We start from the raw sequence: 15,037 nt of genomic DNA, 5'->3' as shown, positions 1-15,037 counted from the left end.
ATACAAAATAAGGAAATGGCAGTTGCATCCTGTTAAAAACATGCAGGAATGCAGCTTTGGAACTACTGAGAGAACCGAGGTTATAGAAAGACAAAAACAGGATGTTAAATTCTTACGACAATTGGAAGCAACTGATTTTTTTTTAAGCACCTACCACCACCCATGATATTTGTTCAGCAGCCTCTAGGGGGTTCTGTGCGACTGCAGAACCCTGCAATTTTATGAGCACCTAAAAACAGGTTATCAGCGATACAGGCATTTACACCAATGTTGAGAATGCCAAGCTGCTTTGTCATTGCTGCAAATTTGACTGCCACACTAGCGTTAGTGAAAATAGCAAAAGAAAGTTCTTCAGAACTTCAGCCCACTTCAAATTGTGTACTGTCATTATGGTAATAATAGAAAAATTAGTTCTAATTAATATAATTACATTAGACTGCATATATTCATTCCTCAGGCAACTGTATTTGAATGCTAACCACAAATTTATTCACTTCCCTTTATGTTTTTAATGATTATTTAACTTCTTGTTTTAGAAGCTTGTCAGCAAGGAACACTAGTTTTGCTTCATTATTTCATATTCCTGTTTTTGCAAGACGTTAGATCTTTACCACCACGTGCTAATTCTCCTCTGTACTTTATGAATCGACTACAGAACGCTATATAGGATTCTTGCTTAAAAAAAAAAAATCACTAGACTGTTAATAACAGAATGAAAAAAAAATTGAATGTTAGTGTGGTACAATGTGTCATGCCTGGCCAAGCACAAATATAGCAGAACAATTATAAGCTCAGTTGGTTAAAGAACAATAAAACCACATCCATTCAAAAGCATTCAAAGATTAATAACAGTATAATTAAGAAGAAAACCTCAAGCCATTCTTTAATGAATATTTTTACAAGAGTAACAACATTTCGGGATTTTAAAATCTATTAGTACAGATTTTTCAAACATGAGAACATGTAGTCAGAAATCCTGCTTTTCTCCAGAGAAGGTCAGTGAAGAAAAGGCTGAATATTACCAGAGTCTACTAAATTATTCTGTTTTGCTATGATATCTGCAGAGCAGCTCACACATTGCAACAAATCAGTCCTCTCAGTTACCTCACAGGAGGGTAACTCACTCCATACTTTCAGGGAAGTTAATAGAACTATACAGGTAATAGCTATACAGGTAATTCCTATAACAAGGATTTTCCTAACCTTTATTATACATGTGGCCTCACTATTATGTAAAAGGAAAATAAATGAAGGTTCTAACTGTCACAGCTTTAACTGCAAATTATAAAACACCTTTTGCTATTCAGTAATTGGGAGGCCCTATTTCAGCAGAGTACTTAGAGATAAAGGTAATTTTAAAGTCAAACCTAGGCATTCTGTAGAACAGCAACGGATGAGTCCAGGAATCAACACCTGGCTTTGCTGGCCTTATAGTTCACAGCTAGAGGAATACTTGAGAACATTTACTTTTGGGCATGGTCCTACTTGTGATGGACTATCAGGCAGGGATGTCATGCTCTCTTTGCCCTGACACACGTCCCTTCACCCCATCTTTGCTGTCCCACCTCTTTGGAAATCAAGATTTAAATGAGGCTTTTCCAAAACTGAATTAAATACCCTACAGTTTAAGCTGTCTGAGGAACTTAAGGCAAGTTTTGTCCTGATTACAAATCAGTCACAAGCAGCCCCCACTGTAAGTATGCTGTGACTGGGTCAGGCATTTGGTGGTTCCTGTTGCATGGGAAAGCTCTCGGACAATTTCTTGAAAATATGGCCCTGCCTTCCTGTGTATTTATGGCATGGAAATTGAAATAAGATTAGTAAAACCAAAGTGATGGGCTATAAAAAGGATTGCAAAATATACAGTGAAATTTGACATTGCCCAGTTCACAAGAGCATGTTATACTTCAGATAGAATACCAGTTGCCAGTTAGGTCACTATACCTGTACACAGCTTATTTTGCATTATACTGGCACTGCAACGTGAGTTTGAGTGAATAACAGTTACCAGCAAGCAGGGAAGTGGAATTTTAGAAATCGCCAGGTTAGACTGTGACAACACTGACACGTAACAGGTGCAATTTTTTCTCATTTTTAAAAATATTTTTGAAGATGTATATGTGTTTCAAGACAGTTAAAAACAACTTTTTCTTAGACTACCAACTACTACCTTTTTCACCTCCCAAAATAGGTACTTGAAAGCAGGTGACCTGGACAGCATCTTCCCAGCTTATCCTAATCAAGAGATGGTGTAACAAGTCCAGGATGTTCTGAATACCCCAAAAGGATACATTTAGGATTTATTTTTTCCAAAATGTCATTCAGGGATAGGTAACATGCAAACAGGATATGTGGGCTATCTCAAAGCCAATTCAAGAAAGAGGCAATGTGAGTAATGAATGTCTGTTACTTTATGGTCAGTCGTGGGAGACCTCACTAAAAGTACAGTCAGGCTATCTACTCCAAATACATTTTTCTCAGAGTCTGTATAACTATGAACAAGTCAAGAAAAGCTTCCTCGTGTTAGAAGAATATAAGATATCAAAATCCACAAAATTGAACATGAAGTGGGTGACAGTGAATCAAACATGTCCTTATTAATTTTAAAATATTAATTTCAAAATATTTCCCTTCTAATCATTTAAGTTTGTATTGAGTTAGCCCGAGTTTCAAAGGAAAATATTACTTCAAACAATTTTTGTTTTCCATTAAGAAAATGTTGACACAAGTCTTTTCAAAACTAAAAAATTTTCCCACTACTTTCTAAATCAAACAATTTTGAAACTGTGATCCTTCCTTGAAATCATTTTGGTGGCAATGACTCACTGGTTTTATGAGAAAACATACCACTGTGACAACATGTGACTTCCTATCCCCTTGTGAAATCCCAGAGAGAGAGGATTCCCATCTTATCACACATTTGGGTCTGTTGCTTAATATTTCTGTGAAGTGGGTAGACAGTTTGGGAGTATTTTAATTCTTCCTTTAGAAATAAAGAAAAAAATATTTGTGTTGTGTGCATAATGCAATAAGAGATTAATATCAAACTTAGAAGGAAAATTAACGATAAAATTCATAGTCAGCGTATGAAAGCTCTTGAAACTAGCTGCTCCACTGGCTATTTTCTGATACATTGACCTTATGTACACAGTGAGGGCAGTGAACACAAGCCTGTTCTCCATTCCCACCAGAGCTCAGGGGAATGCTTACAATCAAGCCCATCATGCAGCCTCTCTGCTTTTATTCTAAGCCAAGAGGCCAATAGTTTCCTCTGTAATTGAGCTGAAGGATATTTAAAAATAATTAATAGAATTTGATGCAAGTAGTATTATTTGTTGTGATGTGTACCTTCTAAGTTCTTATTGTCTGCTTCCAGAGCTTAAAGACTTTTCTTTGGAAAGGTTGAATAATGACTGTTCTGAAAGTAGTCCCAAGGCAAGGCAGAATATAAATAGTTTTGCAAGCACAACAAGCTGAAGGCTCCAAAGAGGCTAAAGTACACCAAGTAATTAAAAAATACTGAATTATATAAGTAGGGAATAGCCCTTTACAGTTGCAGACCATATATATTAAAATACTATCAGGATCTGAGTTGCTTTTAACTGCCATGCTGATGGGATCAATGCATAAACAGGAAGAGTAAATGCACAAGGGGAGCAGTCTGCTCCACATGCAGAATCCCTGAGGCAGGGCCACCTTCCCCACTTCCTCTCAAGGAAGGAACAGACTATTGTCACCCCTCTGAAGAGCACATAAACCATGTTCCCCCTTCCTACAGCTGCAGATCCACCAGCACCACACGCCTTGGCCTTCCAGCGCCATGCTGCTCTCCCCTTCTGCAGTCTCCCTCCAGAGGACCAAGAGCAGCCAAAACAATGGGCATGGGGTGGACACGTAGATAGGGTCCCCACCATAACCCTCTTAAGTGTTTATTTATTTATTTACTAGTCATGGTGCTACCTACACCATGACTGCTTTATTTTCAAAGGATCTGGTTTCTCCATACTCTCATGGTATCCACAGGTGATGCAGACCCAACCACATGAACCAGCCCTCTGCAACAGCAGCCAGGCTTGATGTGAAGCAGCTATCTGACTGCACAATAGAAAGCTGTGATTTAATTTGCTTTTTCTTGGGCCTTTCAAACTGGGTTTGACTTTTCTCCACAGGAAGTCCTACATGTAACCAATGCACGAGGCCTTCCAAAGTCTCACGAGCCAATGAAGAGGGGGCTAAGCAGGGCCCTACCTGACACTGAAGCACCAGCCATCATGTCAGCAGCTCCATAGCCCTGGGAACATGATTTGTTAGTTAACATAGCCTTTGTTATCTCACTCTCCAGTAGTATACGCCCATGGAGATCTACAGCTTTCAGAAAATTTCCAACAATAGACAAGAAGGGACTTAGCAACTAGGCCAGGTCCAAACTACACACAGATTTGAATCAATCAGAAGTGTGCCCAAAAGTATTTATTTATTATCCAGATGGTGTTCCCTACCATAGAATCTGAGGCGGGTTATCTTCTCAATTAAAATGAGATTGACACCCCTTAAATCTAGTTTTCATCTGCTTTTAAACATATGCAAGGGCTAGGAGCCCTAAACACAAACCTTATGCATGTGGCCTTTTCCCTGTTGTTGTTTATCCCTTCATTCATAAATACAGGAGCAAACATATATGCAGCAAAAATATTCTAACAACTACTGGTGGTGCACTGCACGTTGCATCAGAGGAATAAAGAAGAGAGCTGACGGAACAGGGAGGGTAATTTACTGTGTGCTGGTCTCAGCTGCCAGTGATTGCAAAGGGAACTCAGCAGATGTTTTTTTGATAAAGGTTATTTCTTGTTGCAGCAGCAGCAGCAAAATCCATAGCATTTTTCTGTAGGACTTTACACATCGTGATTCTGCCATTTCAGTTAGTCTTAACAGCTGGAGGATAAAAAAAATGTTCCACTGCACTATTTGAAATTTGTCATGTTGATTTAGTTTCATTACTGTTATTAAATTTTATTCTGGAATGGTTTACATATCAAGAATACATAATGGGTTTCTGTGTGGCCTGGGATTTATTTCTTGAATGAGGAAAGGACTCTACTGTGACAAAGTCATAAAGCCTTATTGACTTGATCCTTTGCCATAAACATAGGATTCAGGGAGTTAGACTGAATATTAAATTGATACGATGGTTGTATTTTCATCAGGACAATAACTCCTTCCAAAAGAGAACCTCACAGTAAGTCCAGATCTATGGAATTATTTTAGAAATCTGATATTACCAGGCACAAATAGGAAAATATTCTCCTAATTAGGCAATAAGGATGGAGACAACCAACACAAATATGCATATTTAACATACTGTTCAAATCTTGAAGGAAAGTAAAATAAGATAAAAAATGTAACAAAAATTAAAAGTGCATAGACATATGGAAGGATTTAAATATGTGAGAGGGTGTTTCTAAAGAAAGAAGTACTGAACACAAAAAAGTCTTTCAAAAATGTAAGTTCTATTGAAAGACGAGATGAGTGAACAAATTGAAATTACAGCGGATAGTCCAGTTTGATTCAAATTCAGCTTTTGGATGTCTTCTTTTCTAATGGGACCACTCACAAATCTAAAAAACTTCTGAGTTGGCTCTAAATTTTGTGTTACAAGCCAGCACTTAAATGTGAGTGACTGCCATTTTGTCACATTCCTGGAGGGCAATTTGCACACAGGAGAAAGTTGACATGTCATATAATGTAAATTACTCAAGATCACATGTCACCTCAGAGAGATATACTCTTGCTGATTTGTAAATTAAAGACAAGCCACAAAAGTTCCTAATTCCTTCACAACATAACTACTCATGAGTTTCTGCTGAAAGACTGCCATCAAAAGGCAATAAATCTTCAGTAAATAATATCACAATGCTAACTCATGACTTTTTCCCAACTTTCTCTGGAATATTTCTTCCAAAAGAAGGCAGATGGCAAAATACTCAGTGGGTCAACTTTTGTGTTCAAATGCTCCCAGGGGCTTCCATTGAGTTGTCTCCACACAGACATAGACAACAACAGAAATAGCTGCCCACCCTTCCTTAAGAACACCCCATTTTTCCTTGCTTCACTATCAGAAGCATCATTTGAAACCAGTGTTGCTGTTCAATGCATTCTGGATGCAGAAGCATAAGACAAAATGTGAAATAATGTTTCTTGCTGAATTGGATTTGCAGATCCAGGACATGCCTGACTCCAACCCAAATCCATCCTTCTCCTGGTGAAGCCCTTGGACAGAGGAACTGACCTTGCTGCTCCTCTGCCCACCCAGCTACCCAACTGGGCAAAACCAGGTCTTCTCTGAAAGTCACACACCACTGCTGAGCTGAAGCGTCTCAATAAGCTAAATCACTATAGAGCACCAGATTTATTTATTTACTGGTTTGCCAGGGAAAAACAAATTCCTTAGAGGACAGATCTTCAGAAGAATTCAGTGCTGACCTCATTGTGTCACTATTGATGTCAGTGAAACCCGCCGAAACAAAATAAAGCCAATGATGGACGAGTTTGAAAATTGTACATGCTGTAAACCACGAGGAAGTTCACAGCAACTTCATTAGCTGCATTGCTGCTAATGAACAAAGCCCGGCTCGGGACAAGGGCTTGCTGGCAGCCAGTGAGGGAGCATGTCGGGCCACACGGCCCCCCGGGGTGGTGTCCACAGCTGGGTGGGCGCCGGAGACGTGCACTCTTGCGCGGGGAGCCACCATCCATCGTGTTTGTGCCGAGGTTCCGGGTGTTGCCAGGGGTTACAGCGCACACAGCAAGGGACAGGGGCCGCACAACACGGGGAAAAGTTTCAGGCCAAAAAAGGAAAACATCAGCTACAGAAATGTAACAGCAGAGGCAAAACACCAGAGATAATCAAATGTTAATATAACCACATTCTTCTTCAGTGTAATGAAAAAAACATCAGAAAGCACGAAGAACATGTTTCAAGTAACAGAGGGGGTTTTCTAACAATAAATTCAGACAACTCATATTCAACTGCACAAAGACTAGAAGAGGAGACCCACAAAATCAGCTTGGCGCACCCTCGTGAGAGCTGTGCTGCTGGGCCAGGGCCGGACAGAACCTCCTCGCTGTGCCCCCAGCTGCTCCCGGTGCCCACAGCCACCACCAACTCCATCCCAGCAGAGAACGAGGGTCGAGCTGAAATATTGCTGCTGGCACCGACCAACCACGAGGTTCAATCAGTCCACAACTGGGAGGCATTAAACCTTTATGACTCTGCATGCACCAATGGCATCTCCTGAGCAGCTGTGCAGGGGAAAGGGAAAGGAGCCCCACACGACACCTATTCTGAGTGAAGGCAGCCAGCAAAACAGCCAACACTTCAATGTTGCCTGCTCCATCTTCAGACCACACACATTTGCTGTTAGTCACCTAAATGCAGACTATTCTTCAGGTGCTTTCATTTCTCAAGCTTGCACACTGTGAGGAAACAATACTCAGCTAGTCCAAGGTTAAAAAAAAAAAAAAGAAAAGCTTTAAATTTTAACAAGAGCACAAAGCTGTTAGCTTGAGAGTCCTGTTTTCCATAAAACTCACATTCATAACAAGCAATAAAGATGGAATTTTGCTGCAATATAACTCATGAGTCTGCCTAAAACTTAGATCTGAAGAGATCTCCATTAAAGGTAAAATGTAGTATAGGCTTCATGCCAGACCAGTCTTTTGTTTCTTTTCAATAAGAGAAAGAGTGCCAACTATGATAAAGTTTTACAAGGAAGTCACCTATTTTCTAAAAACATGACTGCAACTAGCCATTCATTTCATGCAGGCTCTGAACAGCCAGTACAATTAATTGACATCGCTTTCCTTCTTATCTCTGAGTAAGCCAAGAATACTTTTTTTAAATTCTATTTCTATCAACATTGATATTTACTGCATTCCATATAAAATCAGACATTCCTCTGTTTAAAAGGATAGAATCAAAAGAAAGCCAGAGACCTGACTTGCTTGGTATGGTGCTTTTCACAATTTTATCCATTTCTTTGATAAGATTTACATTTAAGGCACAAGATTGTAGCAGAACATCATATGACAGACGCAAAAAAAAAAAAAAACAAAACACGCGCTGCTTTCAGTCCATTCAGCATAAGCATGATGGATTCATAGCACATTTAAATCAACAGCAGACTTGGTATAGACAGTATTGAACTTTAGCTGCATCCAGCAGTATGGGGAAAGGACAACATACAGTGGGGTGAAACAATGGTTCTGTCAATTAACCTGGCTACAGTGCACTGCTAGCATATCTGAGGGGGCTACAGACAATCACTATAGCATATTCCAAGGAAATTCTGGCAGAGTAAGCCCTACATGTAATCAAATTAGTCACTGTAAAAATATTCCTAATAACTTAAATGCCGATAGAACCAGCCAGCTTCTCAAAAAATTGCTCTATCCAGGAATATAACTCAGAATGTTAAGTATTAAAAATATGAATTATTAGATTGGTCTCATGTCCTTCTCCTAACAATGCAACATTATTTCTTAGTGCTTTTGTGTGCTTGTTATTTTTTTTAAAATACCGAATTGCAATGGCAAAGTAGGTTGGGTAAAGAGAACAAGAAAGAGGTTATTTTACCTCACTATAGGTCTTGTTCATGCCACATGCTTGGTTTGCCTCACTGCCATCACTTCGCTTTCCCATCTTTAATAAGAGAAATAGTAATATCTGTCTATTCCTCAAGACATTTATGCTGATTACTTATCACTTACCAAAATCTTTCAAACCAAAAGAAGTGTCAGAGAGGCAAAATGAGACATAAATTCGTCTTTCACTATGTTTCTTACTTCCTTTTTGTGTTGAGAGCCAAGACTCGTTTCTGATAGCTATCATGTTCTGCTCCTTTTCTCATCAATTATTTGAAGAAGTTACTGTCATCCAAGGCTACGTTTTTAATGATTTTTTTAGTTGTGTAATTTAAGGAGTGCAAAATCACTCAATTACATCTTATTCTGGAGATCACTAACTGTAATTATACATGGAAATGATGAAATGAAGAAAAACTAGATATACTCTAATCCACTTCCAGGGTCTAGCATAAGAAATCCAGGTCAGTTATGCTAATTTCAAACAGTGTAAATTCACCAGTGCTTCAGCACAATAAGACTGGTAACAAATTATGGGGCAAAATTTTGTTCACAACAAAGATTTCATTTTCCCTACAGAAATGGTGGAGCAATATAAAAATAAAAATTATTCTCCTCTTACTATTTGGTTAACCAAGAATTGCAAGCCAAATATAAACGCACCTAAGAATCAATTCCCTGCCCAAAAGACAGCCTTCCCCAAAACATCCAATCCTCCCAAACCAACTGAAAAAACATATTGCAAAACTCCATGTTAACCAAAGAGTTCAAGGAGATTGACCCTGGCGCTTTCAAATACTTTAATAAGTATTCTTTGAAGGAAAGAAATGCTAGTGAGAACCAACCCTTTCACACATGAAGAGAATAAACAAAAGATTCAGTAATGGCTCTGACATCAAGTTCCTTTTCAAGTATTTTGTCGGTAGGGAAAACCAAGAAGAAATGCCTGGAGCACTGAGGGAGGGTGGGATGAAGATCCTTTAAAGGAAACTAGGAAACTGCAACAACTGATAAAGGACATATAGGGAAACACATTAAGGAAATGTGAAGAAATAAAAAAATCTGGACAACCTGCATCATACAGAACTTAAAAGAATTACCTAAACTCCTTTATGCTCACTGTGCATAAGCCAGATAACTGAAAAAGGAAAATATTAACATTACCAACTTAAACAGCAAGGGTACTGCAGACAGACTCTCTCTCATAAATCCACTTTATGTTCCCACTGGTCACTCTTGTCTTCAGTGAGCCTTGGGTACATGGCCCTTAGCAAGGATAGGGGACTATCACAAGACCAGATAAGCTTTAATAGTGGCGTGATGTTATGTCTCACAGGATCTTAGCTGAAAAAGTAATTCACATTGGTTTGGCCATTTCCATGTGCTTTTCAAGTTGCTGAGGTAATGAAATTACAGGAAATAAGCTGCAGTGTAGCGAGATGGTAGGAAGTGTCTCCTGGCTACCATGTGGATGACTGCTAGGAACAGTCTGTCAGACTTCTTTATTGATAAACTGGAAATGAAAGTGCACAGCACTTTGCTGAAACTTGCATACACTCTGTAAGAAAGACAGTGTACAAGGAAAATAATAGAGAATGTCCTAAAGAAGACAGAACCGTGGAAAGAAAATAACTAAAGGAGACTCAACTTGGAACAAATGCAGGCTGGGAAAGCACCTGAGGAGGAATAACAGGAAGGAGAAATCTCAGATGCAATAATGATGAAAGAAATGTAGGGAGATAGCTCACACTAAATTACATGAATTGGTAATGTGCTACGGCATGCAAAGGCCAGTATGGTATTGAACAGAGTAAATAGTGTCACATCCCTGAGGAAGGAACAAATAGCCACTTTCTGCATGGTGCTGGTACCGTCCGATCTGGAATATTATATGCATTTCTGGATATTGACAAATTTGAGAGTTCAGAGAAGAGAAGCAAACATGATCCAAAGACTAAGAGGATTGATTTATGAGGAGAGATTAGAAGAGTTAAATATATAAATTGCTTGACAAAGAAATGATTAATGGGGGACATGATAACAGCCTACAAATATTTGAAGAAGACCACCGGTGAAGGAAAGGTGTTTTTCAGAAGGATTCACAGAGAACAGCAGAGTCCAGAGAGTGACTGAGAAGCAAAAACATGTTCTGAGTATCAAGAAATGCTTCCTGACCATGAATTATGATAACCTGTGGAATAATTTCCTCAGTGGAAGAGGCAGGGATCTTTTACTTGTGGCTTTTAAACACAGACTTGAAGAATCTCTTAAGAAACCAAGGTGCCCACAACTGCAAACGTTTGGACTCAGTGACCTCTCTGATCCCTTCCAGTTTAGCAGAGCTAGGTGCAGCCAACAATTCCCCCTTCTCCAAGATGATTTGGGCATAGGAGAAATTACTGTATTTGTAAAGATGTTACATTCTTATTTGTGTTTTTCCCAGTGCTGCTTGCTACCCTGGCATTCATCAAACTGAAACAAACAATAGCTGCTGTTAGAGAACTACTTCTGTTACTTGAGGGTCATGGTGAAAGTCTCAGCACCTGTCTTACCACTGCATGCAAATAACAAATCAGCAGTCTGATACCCACAGAGCCTTTCAGCAACTCAGTTGGATTCTTGATGAGCTGCATTCAAGGTAAATATTATATGCAAGTACTTCTTCTTTCTTTTTAAGGTGAAAAAGTAACTGTATAGCAAAGCCTGACTACTCTGGTTATGTCAGGAAGCTCATGATTGGTCAATAACACTGGAGAAACAATATAAGCCTGGCAAGGCAGAGAGCTGGAAGGTAATTGGAATCCTCCTTCATCCAGCCACAGGGTGTTACCCAGGGAGACACAACACCATAACACGTGTCATGCAGCAGCAACAGAAGTTTTAAATCTTGCAGCTCCCTTAGCTAGATATATCTCCCAAAGTTAGATTAATTGTGAGTCTTTCATCTTCAGCCATCTTTGAAAGGCCTTATCTTTATCTCTGCTTTCAGAGGTCCATAAATTTCTCTGTGTTCAAAGGCTTCATCCCTTCCCCCAGTTCCTCTCTAGTTCAGATATCCTCAGACTCCAGCACGAATGGCAAGTCTCTCTGTATTTAATCCCTTTAAATTATCTCCCCTTTCATACTTCCTTCCATGTCTTTCACCAACTTCCTTCCAATGCTTCACCTGTTCAGTTCATTCTTTCTGAACCCTTCTGCTGGCAACCTCCTTTCTACCAAAAAGTTTCCCATCATGGAAATCAACATTGCCGCTTCCTTTTTTTTTCCTGCTATGTCTTTCCCTGTTACTCGAAATCTAAAGTATTTAAAGGCAGTAAATCCATGAATTTTGTTTGAATGTTTTCACTTTTTCCATGGACATCTCCTCCTCTCCAGAGGCAAAATTATCCATAAACTGTTGCCAATGGCTATGCTTAAAGCATTCACCGAAAAACCTAGTGTGAAATATATTCAACTTTGGCACTTGCTTTCTGTTAGGTAAAGGGATTTAAATCCCTAAACAAAAATGGATTTAATGTATAAGCAGGCAGCTATGTTTTCGATGTAATTTTTATTCATGTTTTTCTACATCAGATATGATCAATTCAGGTGGATCAGTCCCTGTACACTAGGTTACCATAATTATGCACTATACCCATTTTAAAATTAGTTCCAGCTAGTTAGCTTCACTGCAAGACAATTTACACTTCCAACTGAGAATTTAACCTAGTTTGATGACGGATACATATCAACAGCAAAATCTATTATTTATACAGCGTAGGAAATAAACTCTCTGGCTGGCCATTTTAGATGGTTAGAAATTTTAAACTGAAGCAGCTTTTAATCAACATACCATGGAAAACAAATTTCAGCAGTTGCATTTCTTATTCAGCAATGGTACAATGTAACTGAAAATAGAAGCTCCAAAAGCTTGATGGTCTATTACTCAACATGTGCTTATAATAAATTAGATGTAAATAGTGGGTTTTGTGTATTAAGGAAAACAAGAAAAGACAACCAGTTTCAATAAACTGAAGGGGCTGAGAAGAGGGCCATTTCCGTCCTACTGTTCTGAAATAATTCCTATAATTCAAGCACTCGCATGTAACATTGTCTTCCATTATTATCAAGTTACAGGAGCATCTAGATGCTCAAGGCCCGTATTCTTAAAATAGTTTTTAAAAAGCTAACACCAGTTACATACAACTAGACACTGTTATACTTCAGCATTGACAGCAAGGCCCAAGCCAGCTCTTGGCTGAGGAGGAGCTGTAGGAAGTGTGCAGAGGGGGGGTTAGTGCTGAGGAGCACCCTCAATGCAAGCATCACACACAGGGTGAGGGCACCCTCCTGCAGAGCTGGGCTTTCCCAAGCCTGTGAGGGCCCCTGTGATGCTCTGCTGTGGGCACCAGGCACTGAACAGAGCGGGGCTGCAGCACATTAGCTGCAGTGTCACACCTCAGATCTTCCAGCAGTGGTGGGTGCCTTAATCCCAGTGGAACCAAGGTGTATAAAGACCATTTATATTTGGGCTTAAACAGCCATGGTTACACAAGTAAAAGGTAATCAAGAAAGTGGTCAGCCTGAAGCAGTGGAGCAATGAGCAGCTCCCTACACATACAGATTTACTGAAATCAAGGGAATTCTCTTCTCCCTGCAAGTAAAAGGAAAACAAGCTGTTTTTATTTCTGGCTCTGGATTTCTATACTCATAACAACTTTCCTTTAACTCTAGGTGAAGGTGGATAATTATGAACCACATGCACAGACAGTGACGACTGCACACCCCACCAAGTGACCAAGACACAGGCTACAGTTTTTCACACTAATGTTATAAGAAGAAAGTGTTATAAAAATCAGTCATGGATTCACCATGTGTAGTGATGGCCTCCATCACCCCCCTCCATGAACCCCTATCCTGCATCCTGGTGCTGCAGTTCTGGAACCCCATCATTAGAGCCTTGACATGGCCCTCTTTAGCTCCTCAACTCAGGGTGCTGGTTGGAGGGAGCTGGGTCCTGCAAAAAGCAAACACATCCCAGAGACCTGCCTATGTAAGGCTGTGAGGGCAAACTTGTTCTCTTTGACTGTGCATCCTTCTGAGGGAAATGACAAAAGTTTGTTGCAAATATTTGTGACAATTTACTATAGAGCCATTTTGGTCTGTAGATCACCGGTAAGACTTCGGGATTACTAACTGGAACAAAAATCTCAGTGAAATAGTTTAAGAATCATTTAATTTTTTTAACTACTGTTATGAAGAAAAACAGAACACCTCATCCAAAGGCAATTTTACAGGAGTGATTGTTCTGACACAAGCAGCAGGCAGCAAGGGAGGTGCCAGCCCAGGGAAAATGTGCATGGGGCCATTGGCAGGACACCTATGGGAAGGTAAAAACTAAAAATCCACGTGAACTCTTCAGAATATCAGTAGACAGTATTGCAGCTGATGGCAATAAAGTTCCCACCCTAATACTTCAGTAGGAAACGGTGCAAATTAATAGAGAGCTTATTGAAAAGCACCTGAAGTCAGACCCTGATCCATATTTAGAACAACTAAGTTCTGGAGAGTGCATGGAGCTGTCACCTGAGGACGCTTTTTCCAATAGAAAACCGAAACCAAGACTAACTGCATTGTTAGACACTGGGGATTTGTAGGAATGGAGAGTGGGATAGCAAAGCAAACTCCTCAGTTAAACTCAGTGCTCTCAAATCCATCTCATCCCAGCATAGGGATGAGAGTTGGTACTGAACTTCATGGGGATTCTGAGCTTCCTGGAAACTGCAGATGTGCATTTTTTACAGTAATTGCTGTATAAGTGATTCTTTCAATTTCTTCCATACATCCTCTTCGTACCCTCTGCAGACCCATCAGCATTCACTGGTTATTGTCCCTGACCTGATCCATTCGGTCAACTTGTATTAAATCACTGGTCTTTGGTATGCATGAAAGACAATTATTTTATTTTGTATTACACGAACAGGGTCAGGCCCACATTTAATGCAAAGCTGAAATGTGCACTGCTTCAGGGTCCTTTCAGGTACTGCATTATGCAAAACTATCTATTTGGAATATGAAATCTGCTATGTATTCAGAGTGTTCAACTTAAATACAGCAGCTCTTTTATTTTTTCAAGTATGATTTCAGAGTTTTTATATTTACATTGTTATATCAATAAACAGTTAATCAGATGGTTGAGCAGATACTGAGATTTTGTCTAGATTGTGTTTTCATTCTTAGAAATATCCAACTGTAAACATATTTTTGTTGGGCAAAATATACAAATATCTAAGCAGATAAAGAAAAATAATCTTTATATTAATGACAAAGGCTTTCACAATCCCTAACAGAGAATATTGAAATTGTCAGCTGAATGCACAGAATTGCAAAAAGCACAGAAAAGAATCATTTGATTATC

At 39.4% G+C, this 15,037-nt stretch overlaps 1 long non-coding RNA gene across 1 annotated transcript in view; it reads left to right on the top strand.

Annotated features, from left to right (window-relative positions):
- The window catches only part of LOC120324600, a 38,569-nt gene extending 23,741 nt beyond the window's left edge, over positions 1 to 14,828 (top strand). Inside the window, exons 2-3 of the long non-coding RNA XR_005566039.1 lie at positions 6,216 to 11,278; positions 13,354 to 14,828. This is a non-coding gene — a long non-coding RNA (uncharacterized LOC120324600). The remainder of the gene's footprint in view (positions 1 to 6,215; positions 11,279 to 13,353) is intronic.
- The last annotated feature ends 209 nt before the right edge of the window (positions 14,829 to 15,037 follow it).

Source organism: Pipra filicauda, unplaced genomic scaffold (genome assembly GCF_003945595.2).
Source record: "Pipra filicauda isolate LSUMZ 115617 unplaced genomic scaffold, ASM394559v2 scaffold5_size6683894_pilon, whole genome shotgun sequence".
NCBI lineage: Eukaryota > Metazoa > Chordata > Aves > Passeriformes > Pipridae > Pipra > Pipra filicauda.
The sequence above is the reverse complement of the archived record's forward strand: the minus strand, read 5'-3'. Positions and strand labels throughout refer to the sequence as shown.